Here is a 13,867-nt window from a genome sequence, read left to right on the forward strand (position 1 = left end):
CTCTATAATAGGATTTTTGTACAGTTGTGACTTAGCAGTTAAGTCCTTAGCAGGTCAGCTTTGTGCTGTTAGGCCACTAAGCTCCAAGCAAGAATGGAACCCATTTAAAATTCATTACATTGCATGTCGATGATTAACTTTAGGGCTTCATGTCTGGATAATTCACTTTTTGTATACTTATCCTTAAAACAAGCACAATAGATACTGGTTAAAAGATGGAAAAAAGATTTTTATGAATAAAATCATGTGTTACAAGGTCTTGCAATTAACACTTTCTTGGCTTTTTATTATACTGTACCTCCCACATTCACAGTTACTGTAACCAGCAGTCCATGGCACAAATGCCTCATAGTCAGAGGCCCACAGGAACATTTCCTTTAAATGGACAGGAAAATAAATTGTAAAATCATTTTCCATCTTGTTATACTTTTGAACACTATGCAACTGATGTCATCCTCTGTACTTTACACCCTCTACTTTATTCTAATATGACAATAATTGTAACAATTCTGGACTTTAGCAACTGGTTTTCAAAGTTTAAAATAAAATGTAAAATGAACTGTGCATTGCATTTCACCATATGTTCATGATGTAAATTAGCATTTGTGCAGTGGGTAGCATTGTTACCTCACAGCAAGAAGGTCGCAGGTTCAAATCCCAGCCGGGGCCTTCCTATGTGGAATTTCCTCTGGGTGCTCTGGTTTTCTCCCGCAGTCCAAAGACATGCAGGTTAGGTTAACTGGAGGGTCTAAATTGCCCCTAGGCAGTGTGTGAGTGCATAGCGTGCGTTGTGCCCGGTGACCTGCCCAGGGTGTATTTCTGCTTCTCTCCCAATGCATGCTGGGATAGGATCCAGCACCCCACGACCCTGACCAGGAATAAGCAGGTTTGATGATGGATGGATGGATGGACTAACATTCAAATGAAATAATGGCCAGCAAATATTTATACTTGTGCACTTGTACAAGTATAAATACATTATATTGTATTTATGTTGTACAGAACAAACATTGTATTCTTGGGTGGTTTAGAGGCCCCCTGCTTATTAATCTAAGTGTTTCTAACCCTAAAACTGACTTCAGACATCCACCGTACAGCCCACCTAAACAGAAAGGCATAGGGCGTCTTAAGGGTTTTTTATGGGGACATCATTCATTAAAGCAAATAATAATAATAATAATAATAATAATAACAATAATAATAATAATAATAATAATTTATTATAATAATATTCATAATATTAGTAGTAGTAGCGCAAACTATTTTGGATCTTAAAAACAAAATGCAACCGTAATATTTTAGTTACTCCTACAGTGAGCAAGTTTTTTTCTGTTAGGAAAAATTTTTAAAAGCTGTAATTCTGTTTCTGTTTGTGAAGAAGTCAGAAGCTAAAAGCTTTTGCCTTTATCCACATGGAAATATGGATACATACTTCTGTGTGAAATTTATGACAAGTAAAAAGCATTTGTAATGCATTTGGTACATGAATTAAGCTGAAAGTGAGTCAATGAATAGTGGCATATCAAGATATTAAGAAACAGCAAACCTGTTAGTAATGAAGCCACTCTTAGGTTAGGCAATTGATATCATTACATTGCATATTATTTTCCGTCTTTTCCTTTTACTATTATTCTTCAGCCAATAGCATTAAAGCACAGGTTCAACCTACTACCTTGGAGGCAACCCAGAGCAGTCTGGGATTCAATCAACATTAGTCCTGAACTTTTACATACAGTTGCATGCAATAATAATTTTTTTCTTCACAAACAGAGTTTGGCAGCAAGTTCAACAATCACTAAAACTAATCACATTGAGTTTGTGATGAAAATGTGTAATGCCTGCATGTTCTTGTAAGTCAATATTGTTAGACTAATGTTGACTGAATACAGTTGTAAGTCTATATGCAAAGATATTATGCAATTTCAAGTACAATTAAGCTTAAAAGCATTATGGGCAACAATGCTACTGACTTGCTGCTGAATTACTAGTTATTTAGAATTTTCCAATATGTCAAGTATACTTACACCAATATATTACACCAAGTGCTATTGATTTTTTATTTATGTATTTATTTACAGTATTTATGTGCATTTGAAAGTTCTAAACTGTGTTACTCTTTTCAGTAACACATATGAGAAAACATATTTTTGGTTACTCATGCTACATATATGTAAACTATTCACATCTGAAGATTAAATTGGACATGGACGTCCACCATATTGTTTTGAATCTGGATGTAAATATTCCAATAATGACTGATTACTACAGTGCTCATTTGCCATTTTAAATATACTTAAACACAGTGCTGTATACAAGAGAGACTTGGTTAATTAGCCTGATTCAGAAGTCAGGGAATTATTATCCATAAACCAAGACTATATACATTTCTGATCAGGTGCTGAGAGATTATATGTGATTTGATTTTAGGAGTCATGGATGAATACACTCATAACTAAACTTATAAAACAAATAAGCTTCAAAAGAAGACACATTAAAAGGCAAATATATCAGAAATCATATGCAAATTATATGATTTGCAATGTTCTGTGGTCAAAATGAATATTCAAGGCCTTGGCTTTTATTGTGGAAAATAATGAGAGGCACATTTGCATTTGTTTATTTGTCTTTGTGAGTAAAGTTTAATGAGAGGATATTATTCATCCTGTAGTTTCATGGGAGGATAATTTAGCTATTTAACATGCCTTTACATTAATTAAAACATACTTTATTCTTGATAAACTCAAAAAAACCTCAATTATATGTGTATTTTTGCAAACAACAACAAAAACAAACAAACAATAAACAATTGTTTCGGAGGAAACTTTTGTTGACTGCAATGATTGCATATATTACCTACGGAGACATAACTTGCTCCATTTTGATTTCATAAATAAGTTGACATTTGGGGGACATAAAGGCACAACTTGCTCTTCTCAGTTCTTTATAATTAAAGGTCAGTGCCTGCCTCATATTATCATCAAATTATTTCATTTGAAGGAATTTTCTCCTTACTTCGTGCGAGGATAGGGCTGCACTGAGTGCATTCATAATCGGCTGCTATGTCGGGGATGATTGTATTAGCCGCCACTGAAAATCCGGTTTCAGTTTGTCCAGCTAATGTGTTCTAACGTCCTCCTTTTGTTCAAGTGGACAGTTGTCCTTGTCGTGGCCCAAAACCCTCAGTTCAGCCCATTGATACGTCTTTAAAATAATTGCCTTTTCAAATGTCATAGGGGGAAATTAAAAGGAAATTTGGATATTAATGTTTTATGACTCAGCACTCTGAACTTCTGGAAAAGACTGAATTAGAAAAATTAAAAGAGCTCACAGAATAAAAAAGGAAGGAGAATTTTGGGTCGTAAATATTATCTTTCAGCTTGGTATTTATTTATTTATTTTAGTCAGGGGTGAGGTTATCAAAAATGTTATCAGACACGGCACCCAAATTAACGGTGATCACTATTTCAATTTTGTTTTGTGTATTTCACCAGAACATGGGAAATAGCTTTGGTATTGCAATTGTTATCATTAAACATACAATATGAGGACCAAACTTCACATCACCATCTCATACAGAATGAGGCAGCACTTTTAATTTTCCATTGATATACAGTTGATTATGAATTACGAATGATTTGACCCCTCAGTATGTTCCCTTGCATGGTCTAACAAAGCGACTGGACTGACCCTGCTTTCACACGAGTTTATAATGATTCAATTATGCATAACAGGAAGCAATGTATTTAGACCTACAGTATGTACATACAGGGACATTCTCATACATTTTTGATGACAAGCACTTCACAAGATCCATGGGAGGCATTAGTCGAAGATCTGCTCAGAGAAACCATTACAATGCTAAATGGAGCCTTTCTTTATTTACTGTCATTCAGGTAATTTTCAATACACACTCTCTCTCTCTCTCTCTCTCTCTCTCTTACACACACACACACACACACACTTTCTCTCTCTCTTTCTGTCACACACATACACACACACGCACACGCACACACTCACTCTTTCTCTTTCTCTCTCTCTATCTCTCTCTCTCTCTCTCTCTCTTACACACACACACACACTTTCTCTCTTTCTGTCACACACATACACACACACGCACACACTCTCTCTCTCTCTCTCTCTCTCACACACACACACACACACACACACACACACTTTCTCTCTTTCTGTCACACACATACACACACACGCACACACTCACTCTTTCTCTTTCTCTCTCTCTCTCTCTCTCTGTATACATGTATATCTATATATGTATATATTATGTAGTATACTGTCATACAGAGAAAGAAAACATGTCAGCCCCCAAAAATAAACTGGGTAATAGGGCCCATGGGATTTTAAAGGCAGTATGAAGTGAGAAAAGAAGCAAAAAATAATCACTGCTATACAGGAGGCAATTAACATCCAACCTTCATTCATTTAAGAACATACTAAAATATAAAAATGTTAGTCTGCAACATTTGCCAAAAACAAGACATCCATTATCTGTAAGTATATCTGTTTATCTGTCCAAACAGAGTTAGCAGACTACCAGACCATTGGAATAATGACTACATGACAATGACAAACTACTTCATGCTTACTGCTGGCAAAGAAAAAAAACTAACAAAAAAAAAAAACACTACAATTTCAACCCACCGAGAACACATCACAAATAATACGCCTAGAGGCAGACCTTCATGTCTATTATTTCTGCTTGTACTTCACTGGTCCACACCAGCACTGCATTGCGTTAATCTTGGTCAGCGGGCATTTTCAAATTCTGATTTAATCATGGAACAAATCATTTTCACTCACGTGCTCTGAATTTTGATTTATTTGATGTTAAATTATGGGAGAACCTCATTGTCCTCTAAAAAAATGAAAATGCCAAAGCAAACTGAGGACGAAGTACGAGTGAGACACAACTTCTTCAAGCTGCGAGCACAATTATGTCAACTTCACATCATCATTCTTAAAAGTAATATATCAATCAAGTTTATTTGTGTGTCACTTAGAAGAGTGATTCAATCATATTTCCCTTTAAGATCAAAGTGATTAAAATTAAGTTCACTTTGCTTTTATAAAAGTGTGCGTATCATCTTTACCAATGAAGCACAGTATTAATGACATCATTAACCTACTTAGTAAACTGTTTTGTATCAAAGGCTCTACAATATACTGAATGCTGTAAAATGTTCCTTTACTCTCATGTTGTTGTCATGATAAATAAGTATGCTTATAATGTTTTATAATAAGCATTCTTATGTTTTATAATAATAAGTATGCTTATAATGTCTTATAATAAGCATTCTTATGTTTTATAATAAGTATGCTTATAATGTTTTATAATAAGTATGCTTATGATGTTTTATAAAGGACACACATGCTTGTGTGTTAGCAGAGTATGTCTGCATTATTTTACGTGTCTGATACTTCAACCTGGTCGCGCTCAGAGAACATCACAAATTGACATCTGTCAAAGCAACCTAAACATCGGGGTTTGACTTGCAGTACCCAGAAATTCATATTAATCCCTAATCCTTTGGAAGAAGGACTCCTCTCATCACGTGACTTGATGGGTTTCTCCAAATCAATACGAACCGTAACAAAAATCTGCCATTTTTCTCTCCCTCATTCATAGGATTAGTATGAATTTTGAGGGTGCTACCAGTCAAATGCTGATGTTTAAGTGGGTTGGACAGACATCAAATTATGAAGTTCTCAGAGCATGACCAGTTTGGATATTTACAGAGACCTCTGCACTGTGTGCTGATATTCTCCAGCGTTACAAAAGCTTAAACAGGCTTCACTGTACTGTATATCTCCAGTCATTGGTTTCCTTCTCACCTTAAGAACTGTTAATGTTTGAATGTGTTGGATAAATTATATAGATTTGTTATTTAATTCATTTATTCAAGGGGCAACATGAATTTATTTGTCCTTAAATTATTGCTCTGTTATTTTTTTGTTTATTTTTTTTTTCTTTATGGACAGTTCATGAAAGTTCATTTCAACACTGTAATTGCCAAACTGTTTATATATGAAGAAGATGTGAACACTTGCAATGTAATGTAATGTAAATTTTTGATTTAATCTAGGCCTATGTCTCTGCAGGGTCACATGACGAGGGGCTCTCTGCTCGGATGGGCATAAACGGAAATAAACATATCCAGTCGAGTCACCGTATTTTGGCACTGATCTTTGGTTTGTCATATTCTGTTCATTGTATATTGTTGTGAAGTTACATTAGCCTTTTTAACGGAGGCCTACCACCCATGGGCATGCAACCGTGGGTATGTCAAATTCATCTTTTCCCTTGTGAGGGTCACCAAAAATGGAGCTGTCACCATCGCTGTCCCCTCATTCCCCCTCCTCCACTTCAGTCGGCCTCCCCACCCCAGGACCTCCATCTCTAGATGGCTCATACAACCAGACTAAAATAGGCGTAGTCATCTCTCGTCCCTATGAACTTATACCCTGACGAACCAGGTGGGTTTTTAGATGCCATCTAGGGAGTTTCATTGCCATTGTCACCTTTGGCTGGGTCTGAAGGTGTCAGGCCGGGGCAGGGCCGCAGCAATGCTCAGGCTCCTCATGCATTTTGTAACAGATTAAAAATAGTTACACCCTGCATCCTAGGTTCCCCTCAGGCCTGGGCCTGGGACAAATCTTCCCAATCACCCCCCCCCCCCCACCCCCACCCCCCATAGTGAAAGACAGTAAAAAGTGTCACATAAATTCAATTTGAATTGATTTGATATTCCCACCAGCCTTGCATGGCAAAGAACACGTCTCCCAATTATCCTGCATCAGATTTGTACACAAAAAGAGAAATTAACAGTTAATTAATGCAGGACAAATTCAATGACCAGTAAATACACAATAAAAAAAAGTCCATGTTGATAATTTACTTTTAGTAGTTGAAAGTTAAAAGTTGACAATGCAATTCAAAACCAAATGTTGTGCTATTAGTTCGAATTCTAGAAAGTTCTCTCGTTCATCCTTAAAAAGTAAAAAGATGAAGTATCATAATAAAACAGGCATGCAACTTCAGTGGCTTGGCTTACAGTCCTCATACTGCTCAGGGTCTGCTCAGTGAGAGGTCCCCACAAAGTCCCCACAAAGTAACAACAGTACTGGACTTCACCACCAGGGGGGTGATGCAGGCACAGCCAATCAACAAAGCTTGTTCAGTGTTTGTTTGTTTTGGGGGTTTTAATGCGTGAGCAGAATAACACTTTACTTACAATTTAAATGCGGTTTTCAAATGGGAAATATTGAAGGGATTTACCAAAAATGTAACGACGAACAGATTGCCGCTCAACAGTCAGAACAATATTACACAAAGCTCCTCACCCAGGTAACTTTAAAAAGGACTGAACCAAAGGAAAGCATTCCCCAGCTCTCCTCATTCTCCAGGTTAGTCCTTTTTTCGAAATCATCCAAGTAAGTATCTTTGAGTGAAAGAATTTACATTTTTGTCAACAGGCGAATGGAATAAACAATGTTAATGGATTGTCAACAGAACACTCTATGCAATGACAGCAGAGTCACATGCAATGTGATCAGTTTATGACGAGGAGCAAAGAGATGCCTGGATATCTGGAGAGTTTAACTGCACTGAGCTACACATAAATATACAAAGAAAACAGTACGTAGATGCAAATAATTCACACATACATGAATATACATCCACAGTGACAACAGAATCTTACTAATATCCCAAAAAAACAAAAATATCTAAACATGTGTGTTTAGGATCATTGCCTTACATACAAGTATATTCTTAATTCTGCTTATTTTCACAAAAACAAAGCATACAGTAATAAATACATATGTGATTAGATACAAAGTATTGAAAAAAACAAGATTTGTGGGCTAAATATAGCTCCTTGAATAAGAGAAATAAAGGAAATATATTCTTAAGGACAACATATAGATGACTGTCTTTTTAAAGCAAGTTATAGTGATATACTCAGATACAGCAGAGCACAAAGAAATGTAAAGTCGCAGAGTCTCTTTCAAAGAATAAAATTAAACTCATCCTTAATAGTCAAATCTTGCTTTCTCTTTGACATAAACTTGTCTAATGCTTTTCCTGTGTTGCTGTCCAATTTACATAAATTAAATAGCAAACGCATGTTGATGGGCTGTAATGGGGGCTTTGGTGGATTCACTGCATTGTCTGGAACAGCGTGTTTCTGGGGAAATGGTGAATCAGAGTGATAAAACATTAAAGGGCTTTGGGACATCTTAAAGCTTTGCAAATATGTACGCTGTTCATTTCAATAACGAACAGGGGCTTGGATATTGTGCAGAAATATTAACAACGTTGAATAATGTAATTAGATTCACATTTAAAATCATTCCAAATCATGTTACAAAATGCTAATTAAAAGGTGTGTATATATATATGCATTTGAATGCTAACACATATTAATGCATGAATATACTGTTTTCCCTTCAAAACAATAGAAATAAACCCTCAGCAAGTTGCTCTATTTCTGGAATTTGGACAGGGAGCCTCAGTGCAAACACGGAAATCCCATTCTTTTACCTAAAGCTCTAAGAATTAATTAAAATTACCAGTGCTATTCATTTCAAATTATTTGCTACGGAAACAATAGTGACCTAATTCCAATGATGGTTAAATGTGCAAAGCCTAGCATAACACGCAAAAAAAAACAGAGGAAGAAGCAAAGGATATCTGTCAGTTAGAATAACATTTTATTAACGCAGATTCCCTCAAATGTTCTCCGTGCAGCTTCATTTTGACTCTTTGAAAGGGAACATTGCTTTAATAAATAGGTCAGAGCTCCCCCCCCCCCCCCCCCCCCAAATGTTTTAGGCCCAGCTAAGCAAATTGGACATAATTAAAGCCTAAGGCAAAGATTGCACTTTCCTGGAAATAGCAGCCAGAATAGAGCAAGTAGCAGAATAAAGGAATGCCCAACATTTCTGCACTGGGCTGGCTCACTGAACTGAAGGGAGGGGTAAAAGCACCCATTACTTTTGGTCAATATGAATGTTGGTTCAAGTGCTTTGGAGAATTGTAGCTTATCCGTGGTATTCTTTTCTATTTTAGGCTACACTTGAGCATAAAGCTTGTCTTTTGTCTCTGGTCGTGTTTACCAAGACAATGGGGGAGAGGGGAGAGATGGGAAATACAGAGAGGGTCTATCCACATGTGTGTACGTCAGTGTGTGTATGTGTGTGTGTGTGTGTGTGTGTGTGTGCGGGCACACGTGCGCATGCTTATGTGAGCATGTGTGAGCACGTGGCTGTGTGTGCGTGTGTGTGTGTGTGTGTGTGCGTGCGTATGCAAGTATGTGTGTGTGCATGTGGCTGTGTGTGTGTGTGTGAGTGTATGTGTGTGTATGTGCATGTGTATTATAAGACATGGAATGCACGGCGGGGGTAACGGCCTGTTAATGTTGGTGCTTCTCCTTGAGGATAGCGTGGGGCCAGGGTGGGGTAGTCTACTTTGAGGCTTTAGGTGCTGGTGATGCAAAAGATCCAAGCTTCGGAAGATCAACCATTTTTGAACTGCTGAAGCATTCCAGCTAATCAGTCAGGAGCTGGACTTCATAAACCCACACTACTTCTTTTCAGTGCAGATCTTCCCCACATCACTGCAGTAGACGTACTTTGGCAAACGTGATTTAGACTGATCTGATGGGCAGTTTTAGGGCACTCTTGTCACAAAACAGGTGATTGATTTTGGGTACACCAACTAAAATGCCTTAGAGAGTTCTAATACATTTTACGCATTTTGGTGACATATGATGTTTATTCTGCAAATATGTAAATGGGAGAGAGAGGGAGAGAAAGTCATTTCTCTACATGGAGAATGCCAGGAGTATAATGTTATAAAGGAACAAAGATGATTTGAGTGTTCTCTCTAAATCCCAAATTTCTGTAATGCAGACTTATGATTTCAATCTCTGGTAAATGCTTTCAAATGGGTTATACGCAATTTGACATCACATTCTATGTGTTCATTTTGCTGGTAATGGCCCAGAGAGAAATCTAATTTCATTTGTATCAGTTCCTAACAAATTTGTAGTGAAACAAACATGAAGAACTCATTTCAGTATAATACTATATTACCAACATTGAGTGCTTCATTTCAAATTCCCTCTTTACCTCACATAATAAAAACTATAATGTCAAAAGTTATGCCAACACATTACATGACTTTTACTTTCATATTTTGTCTTACAATATAAATATACAACACAAAGAATTCATTTTGTCCAAAGCAGGTGTGTCTTTTTTAACTGAAAACAAATATGAAAATTGTCAAAAATTACATGGCAGTAAATTTGCTGTCTAATAATGTAATTTTGAATTGTTGCGTGGTTACATGAGAAATTATGAAGGTTGTGGGATTTATTTACAATTAAATTAACTACACTGAACCAAGAGTTGTGTCATGTATCAGTCAGATAGAGGACATTTGATATCTCTTAAAATTACATCCTTTCAGATGTAAAACTAAATTTTGAATTATTTATTGCAGATGTCTTTCTTTACAGCGTAAGGAAAGATCAACCACAGAGATTTGATCTCTGACCTCCCACACTATCTTAGACACAGGAAATACTGTACGGTATGTGATCTTTTTTTTTTTTTTGTTCCTTAAAGTGCCAAACTGGAATCACAGAATTCTCTCAGCATGGAATACCCAGTGGGGCAAAATATCCTCTTGTCAGCCTACTAGGAAGTCTAAGATCTTGCATTAATTTTAATCTAAATACTAAAATGAATGCAGGAAAATCTCAACCTCGAGGGTTTTGTTCTCCAAAGGGGCCGAGATTCTGATTAATATGCGGCATTATCCACCATCTCAGAGTACTGTCTTCGCTCAGAGAGCACTGTGGCCGTGAAAACACTTACAGCTTCATTTGTTCAGCATGATATTCCCTCCTATTGCCCGGGAATGGCCAGAACTAGCAATGGAAGCTATGTGCAGAAGGAGAGCTATCCGTTTGCTGCGTCTGAATTCTTCTAATGTGCTGTATCTGCCCCAGCCCTCCCCCACCTCCCGTACATTAACCCCACCCCCCTCCTCAACCACATTGGTTAAGAAGCAAGCCTGAAGCCCCCCCCCCCCCCCTCCCTCCTCTCCCCCCTCCTTACCCACCCCCAGAGATGACAGTGCAAGCAGGGAAAAAATTAATCGAAATCTAACCCCAATGCGGGATTAACTTGGTAGGTAAATTCCTGTCATCACATAATCACGGCCAGCGCATTATTTGACTTTCATCAAATGGGTTTCAGTGAGAGCGGTCAGGATAATGACAGAAAAGAGAAACAGCTGCTCCCCCCCCCCCCCCTCTCATCACCCCCCATCTCCTCCTCCCTTCCCCCATCCGCCTCTGCCTCGGATCTCTACGGCTTCCTAACCCCAGACTCCGCCTGCGTGGCCTGTGTAGCCAATCGCACGGCATCAGGAAACAGCTCAGGAGAAAGGGCCATCATTAAATATTTCTGTCATACACAATACTCCAATCATGAAGGCAAATAAAAGAGGATCGTCAGTGTCTGCTGGATACGCTCGACTCATTACTAGACCTACAGAAGGTATCCCTGCTCTGTTCCATACACACATACAGTATATGACCTTGTCATATCAGCCAGCTGTTTAATCTTGTTCACAGAATATATCAGGGAACAAAAATGGAAAAAATCAGTAAGGTCATATATATTTACACTGTTTTAAACTAACATATTTTATTGGAGAAAAATGCAAATGAACTCAATTAAAATATTTCAAATACAGTGGAAAAATAACTGGTGCATAAAGTCTGCATGCAATGTGTGAAGTATATTGTGAATAAAAACTACACAATTTTAATTTACACTACAAAAAATAATTTTGTAATGCAAGCATTGTGCTCATTAAAGTCATGACAATGTGAGAAAATAACACAATGAAAGTAGTTAATACTGGGAGAGGGAATCACAATGATATGTAAACAGATTCTTTTTGCCGATAATTATCACATTCATTTCTGAACCCTTGTCTAACCAGCACAATCAAACAGATTAATATAAATTCACAGATAATAACTATTCTTGAGTGTATCGGTATGCTCTTTTAATATTCGTAGCATATCGATTAAATAAATGGGTCAACTGTGTAGTTGTACCGGTAATTGCAATGCCATTCTTACTCAGTGCTGTGAACAAGGGGTACAGCAGTTTTGGGAAATGTAGAGTGCACACACACACACATGCACGCAAGCACACACACGTACTCACACACATGCATGCACACACATGCACATATGCACGCACGCACAAGCACATGCACATACACACACGCACGCACGCACGCACGAACACGCACGCATACACTACCTCGTTCATAATTAAGGTGCGCGTATTAATTAAGATGAAAATGACAACACAGTTCTGAAACTATGGGTAGGGGTACACAGCAAGCGCAGTCACGCAGGGAGCAGAACAATGGCAGCGTCGAGTAGGAGGTTAAGAGCTGAAGGTGGTGTAAAAAAAGAGAGGCTCTGCTGATGTAGCCTTGAGAACGGTACTTAACCTGCGCTGCTCCAGTTAATATCAGGCACTATAAATGGATAACAGGTGCATAGTAAGCCATGTACGTTGCCCTGAATAGGAACATCTGGTAAGAAGATAAATAACAGCACTGATTTGCTATGATGTACTTAACACATAACCTGTTTTTTTTCCAGTTGCCTCCTTTACACAAAATACCAAAAATACTGTTTTTAATTAATATACATGTGTTGACACACTCATCTGTTGATCAATATGGAATGCAGAACATTGCTGTTTTCCAAAAAAATAAAATGTATTTTTCATTGTTTTTCTGAGCAGCTTTAGTTTCAAAGACTCCTGCTGTGTTGCAGTATCAAAATATCATCACGGATGTGATATTATCGCAGTCGCGCCTAAAATGTGCATTTCCTCACACTCAGATGCTTACATCAACATGCATAAAAATTTTGACATTCTAAGCTTTGACATTCTAATATGTTTTTGCATTGAAATTGCATTTTATGATATTTAAACAGAAAGTGGACGGACCCCACAGAACACTTTAAATGAACGGTAATGACCACTTAACTCTTAAAGTTGTAAAGCTGTGCTACACTCAATAGCTGTAACACAACTATCTGACTCTAAGCTGAAAAATAAAGTGCACTGTAGTAATTTTAGGGGCTTCAAAGAGGTGCACCTTCAGGTACAGCACATATACAGGGCACAGACAGACTTCCACGTAGCGGTGTGCAATATGGCCAAAAAAAAGCTCATCATACTTTTATCAGATGTTTAGATGGTACACAATGCCCATCACAGTATTTTATATCAAAATAATTCATAAACAAAGCCTAATTAGCAACATGATTACTAAACAATGGTTTTTACTAGTTATTTTAAAAGCTAGTTGTCATTTTCTCTAAATGCACTTCATAGAGAAGTCCTTCATTTAAATTGTCAACATTAATCAATTTTTTTCATAATCAGGAAACATTGGGCACCTGAAGGTGACAGTACATATATGTTGATATAAATTCCATTCATTCTTAGCAGTACATTTTGATTCTTGTTGATACCATGAAACTGTGGTCACTGCAGTTTTTCAGGGCAGTTATCATACTGTCAGACATTCATGCTGTGATCAGCCTGGCAGCATGGGGGGAAAAAAACGCAATGCAGTCCGGCAGTTCTACAGTGACAAAATCAGTCACCATTGGTTTAAATATAATCATAGCCAGGGGTTAAATTTGGGATTTGAACAATATAAAATCCTTATATCCCCTTCCCCTACTTCCACTCATGGCTAGTGCCAACCTGGACAAACCTCCCTCCCCAGGCC

The 13,867-nt window shown here is 37.5% G+C and overlaps 1 long non-coding RNA gene across 1 annotated transcript in view; it reads right to left on the minus strand.

Moving 5' to 3' along the window:
* Positions 1 to 264: 264 nt before the first annotated feature.
* LOC135254313 (uncharacterized) overlaps positions 265 to 13,867 on the minus strand; it is a 37,730-nt gene continuing 24,127 nt past the window's right edge. Inside the window, exons 3-4 of the long non-coding RNA XR_010329833.1 lie at positions 628 to 868; positions 265 to 375 (exon numbers count right to left, since the gene is read on the minus strand). This is a non-coding gene — a long non-coding RNA (uncharacterized LOC135254313). The remainder of the gene's footprint in view (positions 376 to 627; positions 869 to 13,867) is intronic.

This window comes from Anguilla rostrata, chromosome 4 (genome assembly GCF_018555375.3).
Source record: "Anguilla rostrata isolate EN2019 chromosome 4, ASM1855537v3, whole genome shotgun sequence".
Lineage (NCBI taxonomy): Eukaryota > Metazoa > Chordata > Actinopteri > Anguilliformes > Anguillidae > Anguilla > Anguilla rostrata.